Source organism: Protopterus annectens, chromosome 2.part0 (genome assembly GCF_019279795.1).
Source record: "Protopterus annectens isolate FY-2018-M chromosome 2.part0, PAN1.0, whole genome shotgun sequence".
Classification (NCBI taxonomy): domain Eukaryota; kingdom Metazoa; phylum Chordata; order Ceratodontiformes; family Protopteridae; genus Protopterus; species Protopterus annectens.
In genome coordinates, this window is record NC_056728.1 from 885,780,204 (window position 1) to 885,803,555 (window position 23,352).

Sequence of the window (23,352 nt, forward strand, 5' to 3'; positions counted from 1 at the left end):
CCTGTAAGTCTATGAAGGCTTGTAGTCTGTCTGAGTAGCTCCCACCTGTGGACATGTCCAGATGGTAGACAGAGGTCAGCCTAGTATTCTTTGACTGTGCACCACAGCAGTCTTTTCAGCACCTGAACAATGACATTGTCACAGGTGGTTGCTAGCAGTACATGGCTACATCCTTTGCTATTTCTGTGTTGTACGTCTATATAAGGGCATGCTTGTGGGATTCATTCTACAGCTATTGCAGAGTGTATAACAGCAGACAAGCTGATATGCCTGTGTGTTTCTGACTCTTCTATGCCTCAGATACTCTCACATATATATTTGAACAGCCTCAGGGAAAGGTACATATAACTGGGATACACCTGTCATATAGTTCAGACATTTTGCAGTTCAGACTTTGGGTGATTCAGAGCATTTCTATTACTACACCTTTTCCGATGTGCAAGCGGTGTCTACTCTCACTTATTGACATTTGTTATTAAGTGAGATTCAACACCTTTCTGCCTACTGTTAGTACATTTCACAGGGAGTCAGAGGGGCACAGCTAACATTTGTTTACAAATCAGGGTCATCACTGCAGAGCAGTCACTGTTGGGAGGTCTGGTCTGTGACCTATGCAAATATGCCAGTGTTTATCCTGCCCTGATACTGTGTAGGGTTTGTAAGCTGTTACTGTAACCTTATTCCTTACTAGCATGGCTGATTCTCTTTTCACAGTCATGTCATGCAATTCAACAACACCTGCTGGTTAAGGTCCACAGTACAAGATTTGTGTTATGGCATTCCTATTTTCCCTTTACATTCCCTCATAGTAATGCGTGATATATTTATTACAGCACCAGGTTATTGAATATCTGCTGTGGTTCAGTGGTAATTCATGTAGTCTAATGTGTCCAAGGTCCAGGGTTCGAGACTGACAGTGGTATTTTATTTTGCTGATGAGCAGACTACAGGCCTTGTCATACAGAGTGACTAAGGCACTTTTAAGCAGTTGTAAGTGGGTTTGCGTGCGTTTGCGTGACACTTAGCTATACTTATCTACGCTTATCTACGCTTAGCTAAGCGCACACAAGCGCATGCCCACTGACTACTGCTTAAAAGTGCTTACTCCCGCTAACACCCGCGCTAATTTCTTTTAAAGAAAAGAAAATGGGGAAATAGGAAAGTGGTAAAAAAGGGGGCACAAAGAGGGTAGGACAGTAGGACAACAAGCTCGGGATGTGCAGGAAGGATGTAGGGAAGGCCCATAGCTGCCCAATTCTTTACCAGCAACAGCTGTGCATATGTTAGAAATTTAGAGTGAGATTTGAAACCTTCCTCCCCTGAGAGAGGAGTGAGGACAACAAAGTATGTTGTACAGCCAATTGTAATTATCAGTTTACATGTCCAGCAGACATGTGTGCGAAATGGACAGCTAAGTATGGGGTGTAATTTTTTTGCGGGTACAGATTGCCCTTTTTTTATTTTTTTTCAGGTAAGAGTGGAATGTGAGGTAAAGGAAGTAGGAATATTGAGGGAGGTGGGTTGGGGAGGTTAACAGACAAGACCAACAAGATGCATACAGGGGCAGAGTATGACACATGTGGTGGGTACACACAATTGACGGGGGCGGATGTTTGGATATCGCAAGCCCATGAACCCACAGATGGCAACAGTGAAACTGAGATCCTCACCCATGGGCAGTTACCACTGTGCCTTCACAGCCCAGGCTGAGGCTGTGCTGGGGGCTGGATAGGAGGGCAGGCACACCCATGAGTTGTGCCACTCTTGCCTCATGTTGGCATAGAGGATCAGTCACGGAACGCCTGATCTCACTATGCATCACAGACCAGACCCTTTGGTGGGTGAGTGGAGGCTCTCCTCCTGCCACGCTTGCAGAGGGGGGACGAGCCCCATCCCATGCAGCACTTCCACCCGAAGGTGGCACAGGGCCACCGGAGGAGGAGGTCCCGGGCTGGGCACTGGTGCCAGGTGCAATCGCCAGCTGAGGTGGGAGAGGTGGGTCCGCTGGGACCCGCCTTCCCAGTTGTCCTATGTTTAGCAGTATTTAATGGCATTTTGGGTTAGAAACAAACAACACCATTCCAAATTAGTTGTAACAGCATGCATTAGTATTCCCATTAACCAAACACACATGAATTCCAAACTTTGAACAGCAAGCATAACACATGCATATTTAGAACAACAGTGGACATTCCAACAGCATGCAGGGTTGATTGGTGGCAACAGGCCATGAGGTTTGGATATGTGAACAGGGCACATGCATCAACATACATGCAAATATGTATAAACCAACAGGACAAATGTCCATAGGAATTAATCGTGAATACACATACCCAGTTGGGTGTGGAATGGCATCATTTGTGAACATAACATAGGGTGGTAAAATATTACATTAACAACTTAAAATACCTATATGTATACTGTACATTCTTACTGGATGCAGATATATATCCCCTACATGTATTAGTACAGTTCCCTGTATGTAACCTTAGAAATGTTGGTGATGGAGATGTTACTGCTAGATTAATATACATTCCATTTGTATTCATATATATTCATATCTGGCTGTGTTCAGGTAAAGTATCCTGCTACATTTGAACAGTTACGTACAGTTCTAGCAACACACTGACATTTGTGGGATCACAAGCACAAGCTGCTCATGTACCGGATTAACATGTACATACTATACATGAAACAGTTGAGGACTATAAATATTCTTCTGAGATACTGGCATTCCCATCAGCCAGTTTATATGGGCCTAGACAACTGTGTATGTTCAGCATTTCATACAACCATACTATCTCCATAATGCAAGGGTACAACAACATATCCAAAATGTGGGACAGACACAGTCCGGGTTCTGTACTTTATTAAAAACATTTCACTCTTTGGTTGTGGCTGTCACATTCATTTCATTCTGTAGTGCATGCAGTATACCTTTATTCCAGACTTCTTACACCTTTATTGGTGCTTCAAACTCTTTCTCACACTCTCTCACTTATGTTATATTTACATTTCAGGATGGTACTTAATTCCAGGCTTTATTAACATTTATTACTGGGTTACAACAATCCTTTCCAGCTGACTCACTTATTTCATATGACAGTATATACAAGGATGTATTCAAGACTTGTTTGTCCTTTATTGATGGATTAGAACACTCATTTTCAGGCTGAAGCAGTTATCTGATATTACAATACAGGTGGGAACTCTATTTGAGACCTGTTTACTCTTTATTAATGGATTACAGTACTCTTTTTCAGGCTGCATCACTTATCTGATCTTAGAATACTAACAAAAGCTTTATTCTGGGCTTATTTGACCTTTATTACTGGGTTACAACACTGAACTCTTTTACAGGCTGTCTCACTTATATTCTATAATAATGCCAGCTGAATAATTACTAACCTGCCTGGTGGCGCAGCCTTAACAGCCTATCGGCATAGGCTTGCCAATTCGCGGAACGAACACCTGCAGCTATAATATAAATGAAGGGATATTGGAACATACCTATCCATACTATAGGCTAGGATAGCATTTCTTAAATACTTAATTACATGGATACTTACTCAGTAGTGGGGCATTGCGCATATGACGGGCCTCCTGGATCCATCGGTTCAGTTGGTCCTCCTTTCGATGCTTCAGATCCGCATGGTGGTGATGGACCTACTCACCAGTCCTGGGAATGCCTGTGGCACTGGTAAGATCATGTGCCAACTGGTTCCATGCCTCTGCCATGCTCCCCATTGAATCTGGCCCTACATGAGTCAGCCTTCATGTTGGTGGACTAGGAGCCAAACCATATATTTAGACTCCTCAATGCCCCACCTTTGCACTCTAAGGCGATTACCCTCTCAGACGCCTGCCATCCTGACTGCAAGTGGGTACCACAATCAGTTATGGCAAGTATTCCCACCTATGGTGCTTAAATATGCTGCATTTCCCCGCACTTTTTTGTGATTGGCCGTTTTTGAGAATTCTAAGCTGACTGCAGACCTGCTTAGTAATGGGTACTCTACCATTTCTATGTATATGTATGCTAATAGTAGCTGCTTCTCCTAAGCTGTTATGGTTTAGTGGTTCTGTGGTTTGATTATAATGCACAGGGTCCTCGGTTCAAACCTTGTCACTCTTTTATTTTAATACTGTCTAGACAGGATAGGGGGTGTGGCTGTGTTTAAGCAACCTAGCTCTATGTTGCTCCCTTTTGCCCTACTGTGCCCTGGTTGGCGTGGCACGCGCATCCGCGCAAACACATTGCACTGGGTAAAGTGCTTTTAACCTTTGGGCAACTCTACTGCACTGGGTAAAGTGCTATTACACTATGGGCAACTACACTATGGGCAACTCTTTTTAGCTGGGTGAAGTGCTATTAAACTATGGGCAACTCTGTTTAGCTGTGTAAAACGTTGCTTAATGGCAGGCTATTATATATCTGAGTCTTTTAAAAATACATATTTTGTTCACTGATACATTGGCCATGTCACTGCTTTTAATAACATTTTAATCATATTTGTCTGGTATTATTTCAAATACTGATTTAAAACATAAATAAGAAGGGGAGTGGTGGGACTCGAACCATGAATGCCTTCTCTTTGTGCATATGCTCTACCATTACCAATTGCTATTTGGATTAACTTGCATAAGTAGTTCTTATATGCTCTTCAATGTCACAATTGCTAACTGTGGTTAAGCAATGGGCACACCAGCGCAAACAAGTGCAAATACGGGCAGCTATATCGTGGATTTAAAAAAAAAAATTTCTGTTTTATAACTCTGATAGGGAGTGTGGTGTTGGGTGCATGTACATTTGAGTGGACTCGCTCTTGTCTGTTGACATTATGCTTTTTAAAATCTTGCAGGGGCGTGGACTTTTAGACTGCTCGGCAGTCGGACACACCCCCTGCTTGCCTACTCAGTCCGTGTAAGAGTTACGGATGAGTCAGCATGCCCTCATGAATATTCATGGCATCCTGACATCATACATTTCAACTGCAGCCTCCAAGTAAGACATATTAAGTCTTACACGGAGGTTTCGTTAATCCGGCCCTTTGCCTTTTCAAAAGAAATTGAATGTACATAAAGCTCTTTGTATGTGTGATTTTGTATGTGCGACTGTGTGTGTGTGTGTGTGTGTGTGTGTGTGTGTGTGTGTGTGTGTGTGTGTGTGTGTGAGAGACTATGTTTGTGTTTACACACATGTATGTGTGAGTGTGTTAGAATTTTAAAAGTAATATGATTAGAAAAAAATTGTTCTAATAAGGCACCACTTTTGAAAGATTCCAATTTATAGTCAGTTGTTTAGAAACTTGTGGGAAATGTAATATCTGATGAGTACATCATGTTTCCCAATTTTAAATCCAAGCAATCATGTAGTTTAGAAATCTGAAACCTTTGAACAATTTTTACATTGGCCTAAGCTAACATTTACACAAGCAGATCCCAATGTCTGCCTGAGGTTTTTAAATTAGTTCTGCATTAACATAAAAAGAAACATTGGAAAGCTCATTTCAGAATAGTTTTAGTCCTTGTAGATCTTTATGCTGCGTGTATATTGGCAGGTTGCAGTGTCAAATACAGCTTAACATCTCAGAAGTCATCCAGAAGCATGGAGTATAAGAGGTATTATTCACTACTGCTGATAAAGTTCAAACACTTGAAATAAACACACAGAGAGATTACCTGCTCAGGATAAAGGTCTCCTATTGTATTTTATAGCCTGTGTAATTTAAAATGAATTTGTTGACCATAAAACATAATGCTGATGAAAGTATCTCTTAGATATCTATGACATGCAGGAAACATTAAATTGTGACATAATACATTAAACTGCAGACTGAAGCAGAGCATTGATTTTTTTATGACCCACATATAAATAAATATGCCAATTTAGTGTTCATTTCTGGTTACTCGATATACAAACAGAAAATGACTGTCTGTTGTTCTGTGAAGCTCTGAATTGTTAATAAGCAAATATAAGTGGCTTTGTCTAACAGCTGAAAGATACACATATGTGCAAAACAGAGACGTAGTTGGTGAATAATATTAACACGTTAAAATAGATTTGACTAATGAAACACACATTACATTGCAGATGTTAATCACAAATTGGTTAAAGTGTAACATTTATTGTAAAATACAACTCTGCAATAAAATGTTTACATTACTACCACAAATGAGGTACTTAGAATGCATAACGTATTGCAGTGTTTGCTGGACTATGCAGTACATAACATGTTTCCATGACATGTCTTTTGTTATTTCGAAGGTGTATGAAAAGAATGTTATGAATTTCCACATTGTCTTCTCAATCCTGCAGGACCAAAAGATAAGGGAAAAGAAACATAGCAAGAGAAAATCTCAGTGCATTTGTGAATCTGTGCATGTGTGTGTGTGTGTGTGTGTGTGTGTGTGTGTGTGTGTGTGTGTGTGTGTGTGTGTGTGTGTGTGTGTGTCTGTGTTTGTTTGTATGTGTGTGTGTGTGTGTGTGTGTGTGTGTGTGTGTGTGTGTTTGTTTGTATGTGTGTGTGTGTGTAAGACTCAGAAAGGTGGACTGTAAAATAAATCAAATGGAAGCAGACTATACTGAAACGAGACATGTAAAACTAGCCTTATACTGAGGCTAGAGGGACTGAAATACAAGGGAAACCACAGGAGGATGAACAAGTGACACCATGGTAATTGCAAGGCAGATAGAATGAACACTAGACGAAAAGTAATCAATGGGTCACCTCTGAGTAGCTTTATGATACAATGAAAGTGTATGACATATTCAGGACAGACAAGGCAAGTCAAAGAAACTGCACGTCTTGTAGATGGGAGCAGTGGAAAATCAGTTTATTTATTAATTTTTGAAGAAGGTGAATGAAATACCAGGCCATAACTGAAATGCAACAAATATGGACAATCACCATAACAACCCCTCACCCCCCCCCCAAAAAAAAAAAAACTATAAGAAAAACTGGCAACATCTGCTCACATACAGTCACTGACAGGGCAGGGCGGATGCCAGAACATGGAATTTTAAACAGCAACATTAACTAATGGAATACTTTGCTATCCACAGAAATCTAAACATCTGTCCTTCCTTCTCTCAAAATGCTTAATAAGAATGCTGTGGATCACAAATTCCTGCAAATGCTTTCTTTACTCACAATAAAATTCTGGCCCTAAGAAAGTGTGAATTATTTAAAGTACTGCATATCTGCATCTTGATTCAGAAGTGCACAAGTGCCAGAGGCTGGTAGGATATCAGTTGTGACACCTTTTACAAGGGGCACAGTAGAAAAAAAATCCAGGAAACTGCAGATCATTTAGCTTAAAAACAATGTCATTGAAATTCACGGAGACAATCTTGAGGGGAAGTCTGGGGGCATTTAGGACAGCAACCAATATAAACTCATGGCCAGAAGGAACTGTCAGTCAAGCCTTGTGTAGTTTTTGTCAAAGAGTTTCATGTAAAATCTTAAGTGTAATACCAGTCACTGTAGTCTCCAAAAAGGCTGCAGGGCCTCCTAAGTCTGTCACACAAAGGCAGCTGATGGAAAAAATGGATGTGGAGTAGGACAAAGAAACAATATAATGATGGCTGCTTGGCTGACTGGAAGGACACAGAGTCTGAATGAGGAGGACAGTGTATGAAATTATGGAACTGACTAGTGGAATACCATAGGAGGCTGCCCTGGTTTCAAAACTCTTCAGTGCATTTGCTTCAGGCATTCCTGTCAGAAAACCTACTTCAGCTTGTAGAAGATCCATGCAGAATTCCTAGCAATCCCTTGTAAATGACATAAGTTCTGAATGAATGGGATTTTGTAATTAGTGGGGTGCAACAAGGATCAGTTCTCGGTCCTTTTCTGTTTGACATTTATTTTATAGGCATCCAAGCTAACACCCCAGAAGTGTGCTTGACCAAGTTTGCTGATGACCGCAAACTGATCACTGTTATCAACTCATCTACTGATGCAAAACAGCTCCAGCAAGGGCGGGAATATGCTCATATATTGTGTACTAAAAATGGTCTCAAACTAAGTGAAAACATGTACAGCAAAGTAACTTTTGGCAGAAATGTTGCTCCCGACATATTTTTTAAATGGAATTCCTCTTCAGACAGATATGGTCATAAGTAGTCACCTAGGTTCTTATGCGGATAACTCTCTCTGATTTGATCATCATGTCTCTATCATAGTCAGAACATTGTTTCTGTCTGGCTCAGTTATTCTCCAGAGAAATCATCTTACCAATGTATTTGTCCCCTATCAGTCCAGTCACTGAATAAAATGCCCCCTTTGGTATGTACAAATTCATGCACATCACTCAAAGATTTCTAGTCAAGAAAATTAAAAGGCTTAAATCCTTCAAGTATTGCAAAATTAGCACAACTTTCCCAATACTCAGCATTCTATAGGCTGCTGTAAGATGTCCTGTATCTTGCTTTATGCCTATTGTCACTTGTCCTTCTCTAACACATAAGACAAGCAGGCAGAGGGTTTTGCTTAGATGCCTTAATACATAGAAACACATCAGGATGGAAAGCAGCATCATAAAGTATGAATAAACTAGTTAACAGACAGACCTTACATACCTACATGCTTACATCTCAACGGCTTACTACAAAATGGCAGTCTAGCTTGCACATGCTCAGTATTTATACACTTATGCAAGCCCTTAGATAGCTTTTAAAGGTATACACACGCACACACACACACATTGCTCTACATCCTCCCTCTTAAAAAGATTAAAGATTACCCTTTCAAAAAACAACATCAGAGTTAGACATGCATTAAAAGTAAGTAAAGTCTTTTGGCTTTTCCCAGTTAGGGCTCGCCACAGCACAACTCCAGTCCGCTAATGATTGGCAGTGGATTTTTACAGTGCCGAGTTGCCAGTCCGACATCCAACCTTCAAAGAAGGCACACCCACAAGGCACACCCATTCATGTATGTCTTTAAATGTCACTCGACTTCAGGGAGAGCATGCAGACTCCACACAGAAGGTGCTCCAGCCAAGAATCGAATGGGAAAACCTCTTGCTGTGAGGTGACAATGCTAACAACTGCACCAAGAGTTAGACATGCATTACTATATACAATAGAAACAAAACACACTGTTCATGCCCAAGTTGCTTCGTATCTGTCACAGTATTTAAAGATGCAACCATATCCTGTAACATAATAATTTGGACCAAATTTAGCAACAGGGCCAGTCTGCAGTGTACAACTTATATCAGGAACTTCTGGATTCGTCATAGGAATGGGAATGCCCTCTGGAAGTTCCTCTGGAATTGGAACACTGGACAAGTTACTCTGAGATAAAGAGTCTTTCTCACAGGCTATGTGCTGTGGTATTGGCTCAGACACTGGTCTCAAATGCTTCCAATTCCACCTAAAAACTGCTCCTTGTGATTCCACAATGTATGATCTCATCTCTGGACCAATATTCTTCATGACACAAATCCGATCATAACCTTTGGGCATTTGCATCATTACCACTTCTCCTTCTTGTAATGGACTGAGTGGTTTGCTGTTTTTATCATAGTAGGACTTCTGAGTTAAGCGCTTCTTCAACAGATTGGCTTTTGCTAACCTGTTGTTATTGACACATGGAACCAGCAATTGACTACTGATTGATAATGTGGTTCTGGTTTGTCCCAACAGAAGTTTCTGAGCAGGTGAACCAAGATGTTTATCACGAGGAACATTTCTGAGATTCAAGAGATTCAGGAAACCATCACTATTATCTCATTTTGACTTCTCTGTTAACTATTTTCCACTTTGAACTGCATGTTCTGCCAAATCATTTAACTGTGGATACTCTGGGCAACTTGTGATGTGAGTAAAGTCCCATTCTTCAGCAAATCTTTTGAACTGTTGGCTTATAAACTGCGTGCTATTGTAAGAAATAACTTTATGTGGACTACCATGCACTGCAAAATTATGCTTCAGCTTAGCAATGACAGTACTGCATGCCAGGTTAGGAAGAAGGTCAATCTCGAACCAGTTGGAATAAGAGTCTACTAACACCAAATAATGTTGACCATTCCACTTGAAAATGCCAGTGGCTACTGCCAACTGAGGTAGTTCTGGAATCTGGTTAAGCTGAAGTGGTTCCTTCTGGTGATGTGGCTTTGTACTATTGCATACTGAAAAAGGTGAAAGTACTCTGTCAATGCCTTAGCACATAGAAGGCCAAAATACTAGTCCTTTCCTATATCTTTTGGTAGATTCAGTTCCTGGGTGACCACGATGCAAGATAGTAATGTACTCTGGTTGCAAGGACTTTGGAACAATTACTTTCAGACCTTTCATAATACCTTTGTCAGACAAAATCTCATCTCTGTACGGAAAATAAGGTTATACTTCTTGAGGTAAACTAGATTGCTTTGAAGGCCATCCTTGATAGATAAAGTGGTTGTGCCTTTGTAAAACTGGATCTGTGGCTGTCTGATCACTCAACTCATCAAGATGTGTGGAAGAAAAATTTCTCACTTCCATGACTTCAAAATCAAGGTTCTCATTCTAGAGCTATTCTGCGGTGCTTCTGGGTGATCTGAATAATGTATCAGCAAGATAAAGAAGGTTGCCTTTCTTGTAGACAAGATTTAAATTACACTTTTGCAATCTCAGCATCATACGTTGTAGTCAGGTTGGAGGTGAATGCATAGGCTTTCTCAAGATAGTGCCTAGGGGTTGGTGGTTTGTTTTGGTCTGGGATAGGTCTAGCATAAACATAATCATGGAATTTCATACATGCAAATGCAATTGCCAAAAGCTCTTTCTCTATCTGGGCATACTGCATTTCAGTTTGGGTAAGAGTTCTTGATACATAGGCAACAGATTGTTCTTCTTGTAGAATGACTGCACCTAGACCAAATTTTAAAACATCACAGGAAAATTAACTGGTTTGTGAACATCATAGTATCTGAGTGTTGGTTGGCTAGCAATTCTCTGTTTCAGGACTTCAAATGCTCTTTGCTGTTGCTATAACCAAGACCAGGATACATCTTTACATGTCAGCTCTCTGAGTAGTGCTGATAGTTGGTTCAAGTCTGGAATGAACTTGCCTAGGTAGTTGACCATGCTAAGAAAACTTTGCAGGGCTTGAACATTGCCTGGTGCTGGCATCTCAAGAATGGCTGATTGCTTTGAAGGGTCTGGTCCTAAGCCAGTACCAGTAAATAAATAACCAACATAAGTAACTTCTTGTTGCATGAACTTGAATTTTTGTGGATTGACCTTAAGATTCATTTGACATGCTCTTAACAGAACTTTTGTCAGGTTTCTGTCATGCTCAGCTTCACCATTACTTCCTACTATACCAGATACCCAGCAAAAATTTGATCCATTGCACATTGAAAGACTTCACTTGCAGAATTTATCCCAAATGGCATTCTCAAAAATCTGTACCTGCCAAACGGAGTACTGACTCTAGTGAGCAATGGTGATTTCTTGTCAAGCTGAATTTGCCAAAATGAACTCTTTGCATGTAAGACAGAAAAAAATAGTGGCATTTGGCTGCAAGACTGCAACTTCTTTGACTGTGCACATTGGATGATGGGGTCCTTTTAGTGCTTTGTTCAAATCTCATGATTGATAGATATTCTGACGTCATCTGAGCTTTTCTTATGAACTACTATCATGGAAGATACCCATTCAGTTGGAGTTTTGACCAGACAAATCACATCTTGTACCATTTTATCTAACTCGGCTTTGACTCTGTCCTGCATGGCTATTGGAACTTTATGTGCTGGTCAGATAACTGGATTGACATCTGAGTCTAACTTCATGGAGTACACAACTGGAAGTTTGCCTAGTTTATCTTCAAAAAAATCAGCATAGTAGTGGTCTTTTAAGTTAACATGATGGGCTTCCTTGTTAAATGAAAGCAGTCTCATTTTCAAACTGTCTGAGCCCTAATAATGGCTGGATGTGCCTCTTGGCCACATAGAATAACAAGTCATAGCTTCTTCCAGCAGAATAACATGAAAGCACTACGGACCCTTCATTTTGAATTTCTTCACCTCCATAAGCAGCAAGCTTCACTCACCTTGCCAAAGCAAGCCTTTTACCTTTACACACCCTAGCAAATGTTTCTGCTGACATAACATTCCACTTGGAACCCCTATCAAAAGTAAGCTCTATGGGTTTGCCATTTATCTGAACAGTACAAAATAGTTCATTCTTTGCCCTTAAATCTGCTGCATTGACTGTTTTATGAAGTACTAATACACCATCAACATAATGAGTAGGGCTGCCACTGTCTAACTGATCAACTTGTTTCTTAAAATGTTCCCTTTTAATAAAAGAATGTGGGCCTTTTGATTTATAAAATCTTTAGAAATGATTCCACTTATTGCATTTGCGGCATTGCTGACCAAAAGCTAACCATTTTTCCCTTTTAGATTCATGACTTCTACCACAATTATGACAGCTGACAATGAAAGTAGGTTGGGGCCCATGGTTTGAGTTTGCTGACTCACTCTTATGCTTCACTGAGACTGTGCGAACTCGCAAATTTGCTAGAAAGGTCTGGGGTTTACCAGTGAGTGCTGCAGGAGTTAAAGTTGCTGTCATGTGATTGGGCCTGTTTCTTTTAGCTATGTGCTGCATACTATCAACATGAGCTTTATCATTGTGCCTCATTTCTAAGCATATCTGTGTGCTTTTCTGTGAGCTTGTATATCTGACAAATCTCAATGGCCTTATTCAAAGTTAAATCACTGTCATGAAACAAAATCTTTATCACAGCACCATCTTTAATACCACACACGTCTGTCCTTTATCAACCCATCCCTTAAGTCATGAAATCTGCAAGCTTTAGCCTTATTTCTCAGGTCAGTTATATATGCTGCAAAAGTTTTATAAGGCTTTTTATCCCTTGTGTAAAAGAAGTGCCTTTCCACAGTAACATTTGCATGGGGGTTACAAATTTCTCTAAATTTATGTTTTAAGCTCTGTAGGTCCTCCCTTCACTCAGCCGGTACAACAATATGATGGTTTCCCCCCTCTCTGGTATAGATAGCAGGTGTATACACAAATGAATAATCCCTTTCTATGGCTTCTGACCCAGCTAAATTAAGTAGAATAAATGCCTTTGTATGGTTATCTTTATCAGAAAATGCAGCCTGCTTGACAATGTCTTACTCTTGCTCAAACACTCTCCAGTTCTCTGCAATATTGCTGTCAAACACAAGTGTACTGGGTTTTCAAAATCCATCTGTCATGCCCACAAAGTATGCACAAACACACTTAAAATATGGCTCTTGTAATTATGTATGAACAAACAGTTCCATGAGCTTGTAATAACATTCAAATGCGCAATAAACTTTCACAATACTGTACTTTGCGAAATATGCTCTGTAATGGCTGTATTCTGCGAAATATGCCCTATAACGGCTGTACTTTTGTGAAGAACACTTTTATACACTTCTTATAACTCGGATATCTTCGCATAATATGAAAAACACATGCTTTAAGAAAATGTGGTAGTTTTCCCTTATTTTATTTGTTTTATGCAATTCAGACTTTATTTCAAATATTTTTCTGTAGTAATTTAAATATTTTTATCAATATCATACATATCTGTTTAAGCAAATATAATTTAGAATGTTCTGAATGCCCCATTTCATATTATATGAAAAGAAATAGTACTGAGCAAGTTTTAATACCTGAAATTTGTTCCTAACCTGTTTTGTGAAGTTTTTAGGAATGATTAACTCCTGTATGTTTCACCAGCTCCTACCAAGTACTTTGTCATGTTACCCAAGCTGCCATTGACTTCATGCCCCGTGGATATGCTGTTTCTGATTCCTTGTCCTTTAGACATGTTACTTTTGGCACCTTGTCCTTTTAGACATGCCACTTCTGACACCATGTCACTCATCCTTCTCTAACACATAAGACAAGCAGGTGGGGGTTTTGTTTAGATGCATTAATACATAGAAACACATCAGGATGGAAAGCAGCATCATAAAGTACAAACAAAGTAGTTAACAGACAGAACTTACATACATACATGCTTACATCTGAATTTCTTACTACAAAATGACAGTCTAGCTTGCACGTGCTCAATATTTATACACTTGTGCAAGCCCTTAGATAGCTTCTTAAAGGTATATACACACACATTGATCTACAGCTATGAAAGACCCAGTCATGTTTCATCTCCTGTTTCCTTGCAAAGCCAGTGGGTCTACAAATAACCTGCAATAAGGACCTAAATCTACACCAACCAAAAACTAAGACTCACTGGAGGGATAAGTTCCTAACTCGACCTATAGCTAGCCTATGGAATAAGTTACCACTGCAGGTTAAATAACGTGCTGCTTTGGCTCCTTTTATAGGTTCATAGGTTCACAAGTAAGTACTAGGCTAGCTGCCCTTTAAACTAGCTGTCCTTGTGGACCATCCTAAGCCAAGCCAGTTTCCTTTTTAATGTTGAAATTAACCTATACCATTTGGTGTTAGAATGGCCTTACACATACCATAGTCAATAAGTATATATATTATCCCTAATGAGAATGACTGAAGTTATATCATAGATAACTTGAGAGGACCAGTGCATGAGATAAAGCATTTAGGGGCTGCCTCTGTCCATTACTGGTACAGGAGACAGTCCTGGAGTAAATTTTCTGTTTACTATCTCTAGATCCAATTTGCACTTGAATATGGACAGGGATGAGTTCCAGAGCAGTGGTACCCTTGTGTGATATGACTCTCCAAACTGTTCTGTTGATGTTGCAGAACAGGTTTAGCTCCCTAGTCTGAATATTTCTGATGACAATTGACCCTCTGATGTGCAGCAAATCCTTCAGTACTGGGTTGGAGGATGCCTTATATACCAGATCCAGGTCACCTCCTAGCAGTCTGTAGACTATTGAGTATAGTGACAGGACTTTGAGTTGGGCCACTTATGATATATTGTTTAGGCCTCATATGCTTCTAGTAAGGCATCTATGTGGGTATTCAATTTGTTGCATGTGTCTGGACAGATACATGCCAAACAGAGTATAATACTCAATGATTGGCCTAATGAGGTATGAGTAAAGGGGACAATGACATCCCTAGATCTAGACTCAACCCCTTAGTTTAAAAGTTGTGCAATATAGAAGGACTTTCTTATGACAATGTACACATGTTGGCTGAACGTTAGGTCACTGATCACATATATTCCAAAATCCTGAACTAAGGCTTGATTATGTAATGGGTAGACATGAATTTACATCAGGGTTGTCAGGTACAGTCCTGCTCAATTTGGAGGTGGATATTATTAAGTGCTTGAAAAGGGTGGGAAGTAGTTTGTCTTCTTAAAGATGTATATTGCTAGGCATTTTATGGTCCCTGCATATTCTCAACTGTCCAGATTTTCACAGAATGTCCAGATTTTTGCCTCATATTTTTAAACAGTTTCTCATAAAATCTATGACTTTCTTGCAAATCATTGAGATGATCTGAGGACTAAATAATGACATACATTTGAGTTTCAATGCATCATATTATTCAGAAAAGTGCATAATTTTATTTTATCTATTTTATTTCCAGTTTGGTGACCGGGGAGGTCCACTGAACTCGAAGAGCCCATTTTCAGTGGAGGCCCAGGGAGAAAAGCTCCATAGTACAAGGTATAAAGTACATAATAAAGAATACATAGTACAAAGTAAAAGCTACATAGTTCAAAGTCAATACAATTCAATACATAGTTGCTAAAAGGTGAGAATAGTTCCATAATACAAGTATAAACTACATAATTCAGAATACATAGTACAAAACAAAAACAACATAGTTAAAAGTCAACAAAATTCAATACATAGTTGCTAAAAGGTGCAGTAAACACCTTGTGGGTATAAAATGGCAAGTAAGAACAGTTGAACTGCAACAAATATACAGTATATCTTACACATTTACATGTTTGTAGGTTGAGAACAGTTGTAGAGGGTAGAATTTGTTCATAGGTTAGAAATGTTATATAGTAATCTGAGAGTAGTTATTGGGGGATAGATCCCTGCTAAGTAAAAGAAAGAATGGGACTTTCCGAATCCTGTTATTTTATCAAGTTTTTAAGTTAAAAGAGCAATATTTAAAATCTGTTCCATTTTTGGGCCTCTGTCCCTCCATTGTGTCAGGCTTTGTTGAGATTTCCTGTGCTAAGAGGTTGAAAGGTATGTGTCCCTGTGATCACTTGCCTATTATGTTTGTACTTTCTGAACAGAAAACAGGATCAGTCACTTTACTGTTGACAGAAAAATAGGTGCACCAGTGGAGGAAAGGAGAAAAAATTACTGAAAAATTCAAAAAGGCTAAACAAATGATCAGAAAGGAATCAGTTGAAGTTCTATGGAAGTAAGTGGAACACATTACACATGGGCTGCAATGACCTTGGTATGAACTTAAAGTATCAGCTGAGAGAACATGAAGAAATGGCAACAGAGCAGGAAAAGTATCTGGTGGTTTGGATCTCTCCTGGACTGGCATCTCAGAAGCACTGTGAGAGGGTAGTGGCAGCAGAAAGCAAAATTCAAGGGTTTGTCCTGGAGGATAGATTCCAACAAAGTGGTAATGCTTCTAGTCTACAGAGCTTGGGTCAAACCACATCTTGGGTACTGCATGGAGTTTTGGAAACAATATAAAGAAAGGGGCATCAGGCTGCTGAGATAAATTTAAAGGCTCTTCTGCCTTGAAATCAGAAGATATTGGTGGGACATGATACAGTTGGTCAAAACTATGATGCAAATATGTGTATGATTCATTTTGAGAAGGAAGGACAGAGGGAGAAGGAGAGGATATATGTAGCACATTGTAGAAGCTAACTACTCCATGAATTTCAAAAAGTACATTTTCATGGGAAAGAATAAGACCAATTAAATGGTCTACCAGAATAGGTGATGGAGAGGGATCTACAAAGGCATTCAAGACAGCATGGAACAGATGGAAAAAAGTAAGGTGAAGGTAAGATATTAAAGCACTTAAAATAGCAAACCAGACAGGATTATTCTATCTTTCTACCCTCAAACTAATCTAATGTACTCTAAACCTTATCTGCTCTGGCATGAGAAAGCAGTACTGGTAGCATTGGTTTAAACACTGTTAGACCACAACATAGGTGTAGCACCTTCTACTACATCAAAGTGATAGAGCCACAGCGGACATGTAGCAATTCCACAATGTGACATGGCTCCCAGATGTCCTTGTGAAAGACAGGTACATGCATATGTGCCAAACACCTATCTGAGGATGCCAAAAATATATAGAATGCCTGAATGATGGTGATATTTCTAAGGTGTTAGGTGGTTGTAAAATCTGCTCTCTTTAGTACAAATATTACTCCAGCTTAAAAAATAACTGACTTGTGCTGCAGATTCTAGACAGGAGTCATCATCACAGAGAATTCCGTATGTACAAAAATCAAGCTACTAATGCAAATGGCACAGCTGGAGAATAACAGATTTATGAACAACATGGTGTAAGCAGATGTCATAAACCTGACTGCAGAAGTAAATCATAAGCCACATTTTCACCTTCTCACTAGGCAGAGATGCTGCACCGCTATCCGTAACCATTCATTATTGTTTGACATGATGAGTGAGACATTAAGATGCAAGGCAGCAGGAAGTGTTAGTATTAGCAGCTGAAATCAGAACAGAGATTGTATAGTGTAATACAGTGTGAGCTATCTGAATGTATGTGTAATTACTCTGAGAAAAGCTGCATAATGTAAACTACAGTGAGAGTGAGTGGGGACACACAAACACACATACACACACAATTTGGTGCTTTAAGTTATTAATGCTGTTTATTTGTTAAGGTCATATTTCAGCAAATATTGATGTAGCACCTTCAAGGGTGTACAGTTATAAAGTTATTGTGGTGTCATACATGAAGCATCTGAAACTGATTATTGTGGAGTATATCTTTCAACCTCCTAAACAGAAAATCATTGGCAAAGCTCCTGAAACTTGGAAACAACTGTCTAAAAGTTTGGGAGTTAATGCAGAGGATTAAGACTGTGGATCATTAAGAAGCTGCTTCTTGTGGTCCAGTCCTCTCTTTGTGTACCATGTGATTATGATGAAATTTGTTAACAAGACAGTGCCATGGGACAATTAAAAACTGGGCTAGACTCCTCAATGGTCTCCTTGACCACAAGCCTAGTGCCTATCAATTAAACACTATAGACACCTCATTAGCATAAATTGTGCATATTCATGGATGAACTTGTAATTTTACTGAGTCAGGCAGAACAAAGTTATGTTTTACTTTTTATTTTATTTAGTTTGTTTACCGGGGTAGAACACTGATCACAACAGTCCATTTTCAGCACTGCCCAGGTAAGCATCTTATGTACATTTATGACAGTATAAATGACAATGCACAAGTTTACAGCACAGAAAACAAAATCACATTGCAGTAACAAAAATGCTTTATATAAAAAAAAAATGAAACAATGCTTTCTTTTTTCTGTCAGAATAGGACTGCAATGAGTACTGGGGCTCATTAATCTTAGAAAATCCGATATAGCTGTGATGCCCTTGCAATAGCCCAGCAATCAAGCAGCCTCAATCCTCACCACTAACACCAGTGAGGGATGTGCACATTGGGAGGATGACAACTACACACACAGTAAACTACACTTTCCCTTAAGAGCACACAAAGATCACAGTCAGTCTGGGGCTGGTTTCTCCCTCTCTCTCCAGATCCCCATTAAGACTCCCCACTGGCATAGTTATAGAATGGAGTCCTTAGCCAGGGTTCCAAGCCAAGTCCTCCCAGCACTCTCTCTGTCAAACCAATGCTCCGTGTCCCTGCCCAAGTAGCTGACATACACACACACACACCTTGAGAATTGATTTATACATAAACACACACCTGGGGAAGGCTGGCACAGGCTTACTAGCTATGCCCCCTTTTGCCCAGACCATAAGGTAGTTTGCACTGCCACCAGAACTCCTACTTATAAGATACTATAAAGCCCTTCCCAAAGGGTGACCAATTCCACTGTGTAATGTTACCGTTATCCAATTGGTAAGTGTGACCTGAACTTTTAAGGCTGTTCTAGAATGGCCTGTACAGTATCACCAAATACATATGCAAGTACTCTTAGAGCTTATATATCTCTGCACAAAACCAGCTACAATTAAAAGGGTTAAATATATTTAATAATAAATAATAAAAGCACAAGACAGTACTCATTAACTCAACACAGTGACAATAGAGTTTACAATCACAGGAAATACTTTAAAACAACATTGTAGGACAGTCTCACATAAATACAGAAAACATCTAGACTGATCTGACTATTTTCCTATCTATAAGAGAAACTATGTTCTAAATAACTTACTTACAGAACAAGAAAAATACATATGAGAAGTACCGAATAGATGTCAACAGATCCAGAGAAAAATACAAATTGTACTCCTTCTCTCTGAGACAGTTCTTATATAATACACATTACTGCTGAATCATCTCAGATTACATCATTCTTGTCACGTCTGCCTTGTTTGCCAGGCTAGCAGAAACTTACATTTTTAACATGTCTCTGTTAAAAATACTTATCTCTCAGAAGCTGACAATTCTCTCTTAGAAGCTTGCCTGAACTGGAAGTTGCAAAACAATTGCCTTGGAAACCTGTAATTACCTCTGTTTCCAGACAATAGAAAGAGGCACCTACCAACTAACTAAGTAACCACCAACCACTAACAATTCCAAAGATATGGTAGTTCGAATGCAGGACCACAACCAAACCGAAAACAGGAAATTATCAAGATGGTAATAATGCTGAATTCACCACAGGAACCACGTAAATCCAATAAACAAAATAGCTCCCCTGAAGGTAGGAATACGAGAATGTCACTTTATTCTCCACAAATATGACAAAGGGCACGATACACACGTATTGATTCACAATTGACACAAAGTCCAACACGAATGTTAACCTAGGTTTCGTCTTAGTATTAAAGACTTCTTCAGAACAACTACTACAACAATTTCCTAGTATAAATACCCAGCTCATTACCAATCAAATACTAATCAACCTACAATTAATGAATTAATTGCACTTGATTGTTTAAATAAATAATTAACTAATTAACATATATAAGAACTAAATATATTACAAATTTAATATGTACAATTGTAAAATTATATATATATAAATATATATATATGCGCGCACATGTACAAATGTAAAACACTGCTAACTTTGTAAATAAACCCTAAAAACCTTAAAATCCATGATGTTATATATATATATATATATATATATATATATATATATATATATATATATATATATATATATATATATATATACTTATAAAATACATAATAATGTATTTTGCATAATGTTGTTTAAAAAAATTAATAAATACATAATAATAATAATAATAACAATAAAATACAAAACAATTTTGCATCCCCAATGGATATATTAAAAACATGTGTATATGTGAATGGTGAAGAAAATAATAATTATCATTGATTATAATAAATACTTATAAATAAAATCATAATTAAATTCATAATTAAAACTTATCTAACTATTGATGAACCTAAGCTTTAATAAAGGGGCCATGCTAATGTTATCATTTAAGCTAGGAAATCTAGTGGCATCAAATTTTAATTGCCACATCATTTCACATACATCCAAATGAATGTCCAAAATATACCCTTGTAAATCCTTTTTTATTTTTTGAATAATAATAATAAATTTAAAATTATGGCCCGGATATTGTTTAATATGCCTAAAAAGAGCATTGGTATTCTTTTGATGCCTAACGTCAAGAAGGTGTCCACCTATCCTATCTCTAAGGGCCCTACAGGTTTTACCTATATAAAAAGCTGAACATCCATTACATTTGGCCATATATACTACATTTTTAGAATAACAATTAAAATGTCCCTTAAATATCAATATTTTATTTTTCACCAACATTTTATTTTTAGTGGTTAAGATATAAGCACAAAGGCTACATCTCCCACATTTAAAATTTCCATTGGGTCTGCATGATATACAACTACTATTAACATATGTACTTCTCTTTAATAGATTTTTAAATGATCTTGCATTCCTATATACATTCATAGGTAACTCCTTCAATTTCCTACTAACATTTGCATCTAATTTTAACATTTCCTAATTATTCCGAATGGTATTAGTAATACATTCTGTATCATAGGTATATGTAGTTATGAAGAATAAAGAATCTTTCTTATTATCTTTATTTTGACTTCCTTCACCCAAATATATTCTATTATACCTATTACTCACATTAGTAGTATCTACATCTGACTTTAATAGAGGCTGATAAATACCATTATTTCTCTTTACAATAACTTCATTTTTAATACTATTAATTAAAATAATGGGATAACCTCTTTTAATAAACATATCTGAAATACAACTCAATTCTTTGTCAAATTCTTCCATTAAATTAACCATCCTGGCTGCCCTAACCATCTGACCCTTTACAATAGCTTTTTTTTGATGGAAGGGGTGCCAGCTAGAATAATCCAGATATGCACTAGAAAACGTGGCTTTCCTGAAAATTTTTGAAGACAAGATATTTTTTGTTTTGTCAAACTTTAAAGAGACATCCAAATAGGATATTTCATGTTTATTGTAATTATAGGTAAACCTTAAAAATTCTATAGTATTATTAATATATTCCATGAATTCAAGCATTTTCTTAACACAACCCTTCCATATAATAAATATATCATCCAGGAACCGTGTATAATGTATTATATCTGAGAAAAACTCACTTTCAAATACATAATTTTGTTCCCAGTATGACATAATATAATTAGCATAACTAGGGGCACAAGCTGCACCCATTGCTACCCCTGTTAATTGCTTATAGTAACTCCCTTCAAAGAATAAAAAATTATTGGTCAGTATAATTTCCATAAGTGAAATATAGACATTAATGTCATCCTGCTGATAAATACCTGTTTTTAGAAGTTGACTTTCTAACCATTCTAAGCCTATATTGTTGGGAATAACTGAATATAAATTCACTACATCTATAGTAAGAAACAATGTGGTGTTAGTAAAACTGACACAATTAAGTTTATGTAAGAAGTGCCAAGAATCCTTGGTGATATAATCAAATACTTTCAGCCCTTTTTGTGAATGAAAATCTAAATATTTACTCATAAAATACGTTTTGCTTCTTTTTGCATCCACTATGGGTCTAAAAGTCACATTCTGTACACCTTTATGAATTTTAGGAATTCAAAATATATTACTAATAACTGTAAACTCATTTTTCAAGTAACCAAAATCAGTTTCATTTATCTGGTCTTGTAATAACAAATCTTCTGTCATTAAATCAATTTTGGAAAAGGCTATATTAATTTGATTCAAAGTTACCTCCTCATACATATCTTCAGTTAACATTTGAAGCATAAAATTTGAGTAGTCATTCCTATCCATTATCACTACTCCATTGCCCTTATCAGGCATCATGTAACGAATAGTGTTGTCTTTAATAAGCTGACATAACAATTGATTTTCTTCCTCGGTTAAGTTACCATACTTATTTCTTTCATTTCTATTATTAGAATTAATATGATTAATATTAGTATTATTGTTATTTTTATTTTTATTATTATTATTATTAACCCCATCTCTAAAATATTCTCTTATCTGTAGCTCACAAGCTTTTTCAAATAAAGCCACAGTACTATTGGATGGGGGGTTAAATTTGCTTGACCTTTTTAAATCTTTTATATTGTTATTTTTTCTCTCATAATTCATATGGTCAGAAAACCACATCTTAATGTTCATTTTTCAAGTAAATAATTTTAAATCTATTAGTACATCCACCACACTTCCATTTGTTGTGGGTACAAATGTAAACCCTTTTGATAAAAGATCTGCATGCTTAATATCAAAACATTTACTTGTATAATTATATAATTTAAAATCACCATGTTTATTTACTATAATGGTAGGTGTAAAGCCTTTTGTTGGTGTAATTAAGTTTCCTTGCAAGATGTTAATCAAAGCTGTTAAATTTAAACTTTCATTTACTTCTATTTCATCTAAAGAACATTTCCCCATGCCCGTATTATTGCCACCATTGTTAATATACTTTTCGTTAGTGACTTCATCTTCTGTAACATTATAAATACTTAAATTGTTTAACATTTCACTAGTAGTTACATTTATACTTCTCCCTTTAATAAAAGGGTCAGAACATAATGTCTGTGCATGCAACACAGTATTCGTATTTTCAAACGTGGTAACAGTACTTACGATGAATGTTGAATTTCCTTTATTCAAATCTGCTCCGGAAATATCTTCATTCATTATAACTGTTAATGAACTACTATCATTTAATTTTGAAAAACTTTCT